Consider the following 6,802-nt stretch of genomic DNA (forward strand, 5'->3'; position numbering starts at 1 on the left):
TGACAACTTTGACAACCTTCGTCTCAGGTTATTTCCAAACTCTTTGACAGGAGCTGCTTTTACTTGGTATTCCACATTACCAAGGAATTGCATCAATACATGGTGGGAGATAGAGCGGCCATTTCACACTCAATTCTTTAGAGCTGAACCAGAGGTGTCTGTGGCTGAGCTATCCAGATTGGTGTAGAAGGCAGGAGAAACCACCAATGCTTATATTGCTCGTTTTAAAAAGCTGAGGAATAGATGCCGCATCTATCTGCCTGAATCAGAATTTGTCAAGATGGCCCAGCGAGGATTGGATACTAAATTGCTCAAAAAGTTCCAAGGTATGAAATTTTATGATTTTTATGAAATGGTAGCAAAGGTAGTAGAGTATGAAGAGTTGTTGAAAGAAGAAAGTAGGAGATGGAGATGGCTGTTATTGAGGTGACTTCAGAAAAGAAAGTGTGGGCTTGCCCCGCATTATCCAAACCTAAAGCAACTGAACCAGTAAAGAAGCAGCCCGTAGGTGGTAACATCAATTATACTTTTGATATGACCAAAATAGAGGAGATTTTTGATTTTTTATGGCAGCAAAATTTTTTTACATTTCCAGCTGAACACAAAATACCATCTCAGGAGGATATGAAAGGGAAGGAGTATTGCAAATACCATGACCTATGGTCTCATACCACCAATAACTGCTGGACTCTGAAGAACATGATTCAGGAGAAAATCAACAAGGGTGTCTTGCGATTCCCTGATAAGGAGTCCATGCTGGTAGATGAAGATCCATTTCCTCCGGTGGCAACCACAATGCATGCAATTGATGTAGATCTTCGTGACTACCTGGAGCTTAAAAGGAAATTGAAGGAAAAATCTTAGGTATGGGAACCAAAAGCTCATAATTCTCAAAATTCTCAGGTCCACAAGGAGAAGAAGGGATGGAAACCGTGCTATGTGCAACCACCAGCCAGCACCATTACTAACAGATGGCAGTTGGTGAAACATAAGAAGTTTGCAGCACCTCTAACCAGAATTCAGTTGAGGAGAAAGCAGAGGCAGTATGCTACATATATGAGGAGCCATTACAAGTCTCCAGTGGTTCAACATAGAAATTGGACATGGGTTCACAAAGAGAAGAAGCAAGAGGATAACCAACAAGTGAAAAAGGATCAACCACCTACAAAGGAATTCATGGTGGGAGCTGTGAAAACCCAATTAAAAGAAAGAAAGAAAAAAAAATTTGTGAAGTGTCCAAACACCCAAACAAAGTGTCCGGACACCTCGAGCAACTTTTGAACAGTTTAACACTCTGTCTCGATTTGTTCAAAAAGTGTTCGGACACCTTATGAGCCGTCCGGACACTCAACGATAAATTTTGATTTAAAACACATTTAGACAGTTATGGATTACTATTTCTCACACATTTGATAGAGAGAACGCCGAGAGAGAGAGAGAACTAGAGAGAAGAAGGATTTTGGTGTGAATCAAGGAGAAAGAAGCTTGACTTGCAGATTTTGGACTTTCTAAAGCTTGGTTTTCAAGATCTCTTCGAGATTGAGGTAGGATTTCCATGGATTTCAAGCTAGGGTTTATGGGTTTTGTGGGATTTCGTGAAATTGGAGGTTTTGGGGTAAAAGTTTGTTGTTTAATCAAAATTTATGGATATTGATACTAGATTTGAGCTTGGATTGAAGTGTGGAGGTAGGAGGAGAAGGGATTGAGCAAGGGTTTGAAGAATTGACTAAGGTAAGTGTCTTTATTGTGAATGTATGTGTTGAAATTGATATTGATGGAAGGGAAATGATTGTAAATGTTATAAATTAGGTTACTTGAACTTGGAGAAGTGGTTGCTAGAGTTGTAGTGAGGTTTTTGCTCAAACGAGGTAGGGATTTTCTTATCCTCAATTTCGAACACTTCGGCTACCCGAATTATGGTTAATTTCATTAGTTTCCATCTTTTTGTTCAAGGGGAAACAAACCTTGGATTGTGTGCTATTGAGAACTCAAATTGCTATATTGTGTGTTCAATGTTGAATGCATTACCCGTGGACACTCGGTCATCTATCGAGTAGTCGATACTCTTGAGCACATGTTTTAGTGAATTTGCGCGGAAATAAATTTAATTGCATAACATTAATGTGTGATGTTGCATTGTGCGTGGTGAAAATGGAGAATTGGATTGTGGCATGTACGTCAACGTGTCCTAGTGGTTCCGGTTATTTGGCTTTAGTGACACGGTTGATGGTACTTGTACGAACATGCACTAGTGGTTCCGGTTAATTGGCTCTAGTGGCATGGTATGGAGTAATTGTGAGAGCATGTGCTAGTGGTTCCGGCTAATTGGCTCTAGCGACATGTCTCGGTTAGATGTAAGAATTGCATTTGTTTGATGACATGGCATTTTGTTGCATTGTGTTACTTTTTAAAGGATTTCGGCCTTATTCCTTATTTTATGCTCCTATTCGATATCCCTACTGAGCCTCCTGCTCACCGTTTTACTTTTCCCCTCCTCAGGTGATATAGGAACTAGCGCTAGTGCTCCGACTACGGATCAGCAGGGAGGAGCGTGACGCGGATGGCCTGGACTTGGGGTGGTTTGTGGTTTTATTTTGTGTGGTGCTTGATTAGTCTTTGGCTTAAGTGTATATTGGGATATATACGTAATGTGTGGGATGAATGATGATTTTGGATGGTTAGGCTTGATGCCTTGATATGTATGTGTGTATGATGATTTATGTTGGGATGATATGGCCGGAGGCCCTGGATATTTAGTTTGGTGTTATGGGAATTGTGTGTTTTAAATTGCTATGTTTTATGCAGGAGGCATTCTCCGATATACGGGGAGGTGCTGCAGAATTTTTGTTTAAAATTTGTGTTGGTATAATGGTGAGCTAATGGTATTGGGTCCTTGTTTTAGGTGGCGGCACGTGGGTGCACACACGTGTTGCCAATAAGTCACGTTCCTGGGACGGGGCGTGGCAGGAGCAATTCAGGTACCATATGAATGTTCTACTACTGCTTTAGTTTTGCCAGTTGTTTGGCAGGCTAAAAAGCACATAAAGGAAAATCAAATGCTAAAGCTTGACCGGCTAGGGAAGGGCGATCAACCTTTCAGTTTAGTGACGGTGTAGATAGTGGATGAAGAAACCCCCAAAACGGTTATCTTGGAGAAACCTTCAATCCAAATGTCACAGCACATCAAGCCACTGTATGTCAGAGCAAGGATGAATGGCAAAATGAATGACAGAGTCTTAGTGGACAACGATTCTGCAGTCAATACCATCCCACGATCAGTTCTCAGGCTACTAGGTAAGAAAGAAGATGATTTAATTCCAACTGAATTGACTATGACAGGCTTTACAGGTGAAGTTACTAAGGCAGTTCGTATACTGCCAGTGGAGCTGACTGTCGGGCAAAACTCTTCCATGACTGCCTTCTTTGTCATTGACAGTCAGGCCAAATATCAAGCTTTATTAGGAAGAGATTGGATTCATTCCAATTGGTGCATTCCATCTTCACTACATCAGCTTTTGGTGTGCTGGAGAGGAAACGATGTGGAAATCATTTGGGCGGACAACCAGCCATTCAAGACTACATCAGACCAGGTGGAAGCTCACTATTACCATGCCCAATGTGGACCAATCCAGTTCGAAACCAAGAAAGAACAGATGCAGAAAATTGCAAGACAATTATTGCAACCAACGACCATTGTTCCTTATAGGCCGAGGACGTCAGAACAAATCATTGAAGAAGTCCCATGATGTGGTCGAAGGATGAAGAGAGGATAGTGTCGGCTGCAATAAATAAGATTGTAGTACAAGCTGCCATTGACAGAGTTGTAACAGAAGAAATTAGTGAAAAAGATATGATAATAGAAGATGATGACTGTTTAGCCACTAATAATAAAGAGGAGTTGAATTGGAATGATTTGCAAATAGCACCGGCCAAATTCGATGATTTGAAGGCCGAAACCCAAGATCCTTTGGAAGAAGTGAACTTAGGGGGCCAAGAAGAGTCCAGAGTTACCTCCATAAGTTCTACCTTGGATTCATCTATCAAGGTAAAACTAATAGCTTTACTTCACGAGTTTCGTGATTGTTTTGCTTGGGATTACCAGGAAATGACAGGATTCAATAGAAAGGTGGTAGAACACAGACTGCCTATCAAGCCGGGATACAAACCATACCAGCAACCATCTAGAAGAATGTCTTCAGAGGTGGAGTTTCGTGTGAAAGAAGAAATACAGAAGTTGGTTAAGGCCTGCTTCATACGACTAACCAGGTATGCTGAATGGTTATCCAATATTGTACCGATAGTTAAGAAAAATGGCAAAATTCGTATCTGTGTTGATTTTCATGATTTAAACACTGCTACACCTAAAGATGTGTATGTTATGCCAATTGCTGATATGTGGATAGATAGTGTGTCTCAACATGAGTTACTATCTATGATGGATGGTTACTCTGGATACAACCAGATATTTATTGCAGAAGAAGATGTTTCAAAAATGGCATTTCGATGTCCAGGAGCATTAGGGACATATGAATGGGTAATGATGCCCTTTGGCCTAAAAAATGCCGGAGCCACTTACCAATGAGCAATGAATGCTATCTTTCATGAGATGGTAGGCAGGAAACTGGAAGTTTATATTGATGATATCACTGTCAAGTCAGTCAAGGCCAATGACCATGTGGCGATCTCAGACTTGCATTTGAAAGGATAAGGCAGTACCAACTAAAGCTCAATCCTTTGAAATGCGCATTTAGAGTTAAAGCTGGAAATTTCCTGGGGTTTTTGGTTCACCAAAGAGGCATGGAGGTTGACCAAAACAAAGCTAAAGCCATATGTCAAGCTCAACCACCGAAGAACTAACAACAACTCCAAAGCTTCCTTGGTCAGGTAAATTACCTTAGAAGATTTATTTCTAATCTTGCAGGTAATACCAAGGTGTTCTCAGAATTATTGAAGTTAAAGAAGGAGGAGGCATTCAGATGGGAGTCAAGACATGAAGAGGCCTTTCAAACCATCAAGGCCTACCTAAGCAAACCTCCAGTTCTCATGCCACCTACCAGGCATAAACCATTGAAGTTGTATATATCAGCAACTGATGATTCCATTGGGTGCCTACTAGCCCAGGATGACGATGTTGGAAGAGAAATAGCAGTCTACTACCTGAGCAGATTGTTGACAAATACTGAAAGATGATATTCTGCGGTGGAGAAGCTCCGCCTTGCATTATATTTTGCATGTACCAAGTTGAGGCACTACTTGCTTCAAACTAAGGTGTACGTGATCTCAAAGATGGATTTGATCAAGCATATGTTGACCAAGCCATTGCTAATAGAAAGGATAGGTCAATGGTCATTGGCCTTGATAGAATTCAACCTCAAATGAAGACCACAACAGGTAGTCAAAGGGCAAGCACTTGTTGATTTCCTTGCTGACCACCCATGTCTGGAAATTCCTGAGACCTTACAAGGCATGATAGATACGCACACTACACCAACCTTTGAAGATGAAGGTGAATGGGTGCTAAAATTCGATGGGTCTAGCACTGAGATGGCTGCTGGAGCTATAGTAGTCATTCAATCCCCAAGAGGTACAAAGACCACCTTAGCTTTTAATTTGGATTTTGATTGTACTAACAACTAGGCAGAATATGAATCACTCATCATTGGCTTGGAGATTTTGCTTGAATTAAAAGCCAAAAATATTCTGGTGGTTGGAGACTCTCAATTGGTGCTAAAACAACTGGCTGGAGAATACAAATGTGTTAGTTTTACATTGGCACCATACTATACTACAGCCTTGCAATTGCTTGATGATTTTCAGGAGGTAGAGTTGAAGTACATTCCACGAGATCAAAATCATGAGGCCAACGGATTGGCCTAATTACCTTCTGGTTTAATACTTCCAGAAAGTTTGATACAACAAATCATCACGGTGGAAGGCGATCTCATCCATCTATCAGGGAAAGAGGCATGGCACTTGAATGCCTAGCTCTTGACAATCAGATGGAAGATTGGAGGAGAGATATCATTAACCATCTGTCATATCCCAATAATCCAACATCCAGGAAGATCAAAGTGATGGCAAAAAACTATGTAATGATCGAGGATGAACTCTTCAGAAAAGGAATTGATGGTTCGTTACTTCGATGTCCTAGTTTTATTGAAAGTATGAAAATAATGCAACAGGTACATGAAGGTATCTGTGGTGCACATCAAGCCAGTCCGAAGATGAGATGGTTGATAAGAAGACACGGTTATTATTGGCTGAATATCCTGAAGGATTGCATTAAATATGCAAAAGGCTATCAACAATGCCAGAAGTTTGGCAACATTCAAAAAGCACCAGCAACAAACATGCAGCCTATCATTAAACCATGGCCATTCAGAGGGTGGGCGCTTGATATCATTGGAAAGATCTTTCCTGTCTCATCTAAAGGTCATCATTTTATTATGGTGGCTACTGACTATTTTACAAAATGGGTAGAGGCAATACCCCTTAAGAAGGTCGAACAAGCAGAGGTGGTAGATTTCATCAAAGAACAACTCATTTTTAGATTTGGCATTCCAGAAATCATCACAACTGACCAGGGGACAATGTTCACTGGATGGGAGGTCAAAGCATTTCTGGAAGATTATGGAGTCAAATTACTCACATCTACTCTATACTATGCTTAGGCCAATGGGCAGGCAGAGGCTTCAAATAAGGTAATCATTTCTATTTTACAGAAAACTATCGAGGATAATCCTAGAGCATGGCACAAGATACTACAAGAGACATTATGGGCTTACCGCATATCCAAAAGAAC

At 40.8% G+C, this 6,802-nt stretch overlaps 1 long non-coding RNA gene across 1 annotated transcript; it reads left to right on the forward strand.

Moving 5' to 3' along the window:
• Positions 1 to 1,405: 1,405 nt before the first annotated feature.
• Positions 1,406 to 1,880, forward strand: LOC120015999. Its single transcript, XR_005471876.1, has 3 exons — positions 1,406 to 1,544; positions 1,661 to 1,731; positions 1,810 to 1,880. It is a non-coding gene; the product is annotated as an uncharacterized LOC120015999 (long non-coding RNA).
• The last annotated feature ends 4,922 nt before the right edge of the window (positions 1,881 to 6,802 follow it).

Source organism: Tripterygium wilfordii, chromosome 15 (genome assembly GCF_013401445.1).
Source record: "Tripterygium wilfordii isolate XIE 37 chromosome 15, ASM1340144v1, whole genome shotgun sequence".
NCBI lineage: Eukaryota > Viridiplantae > Streptophyta > Magnoliopsida > Celastrales > Celastraceae > Tripterygium > Tripterygium wilfordii.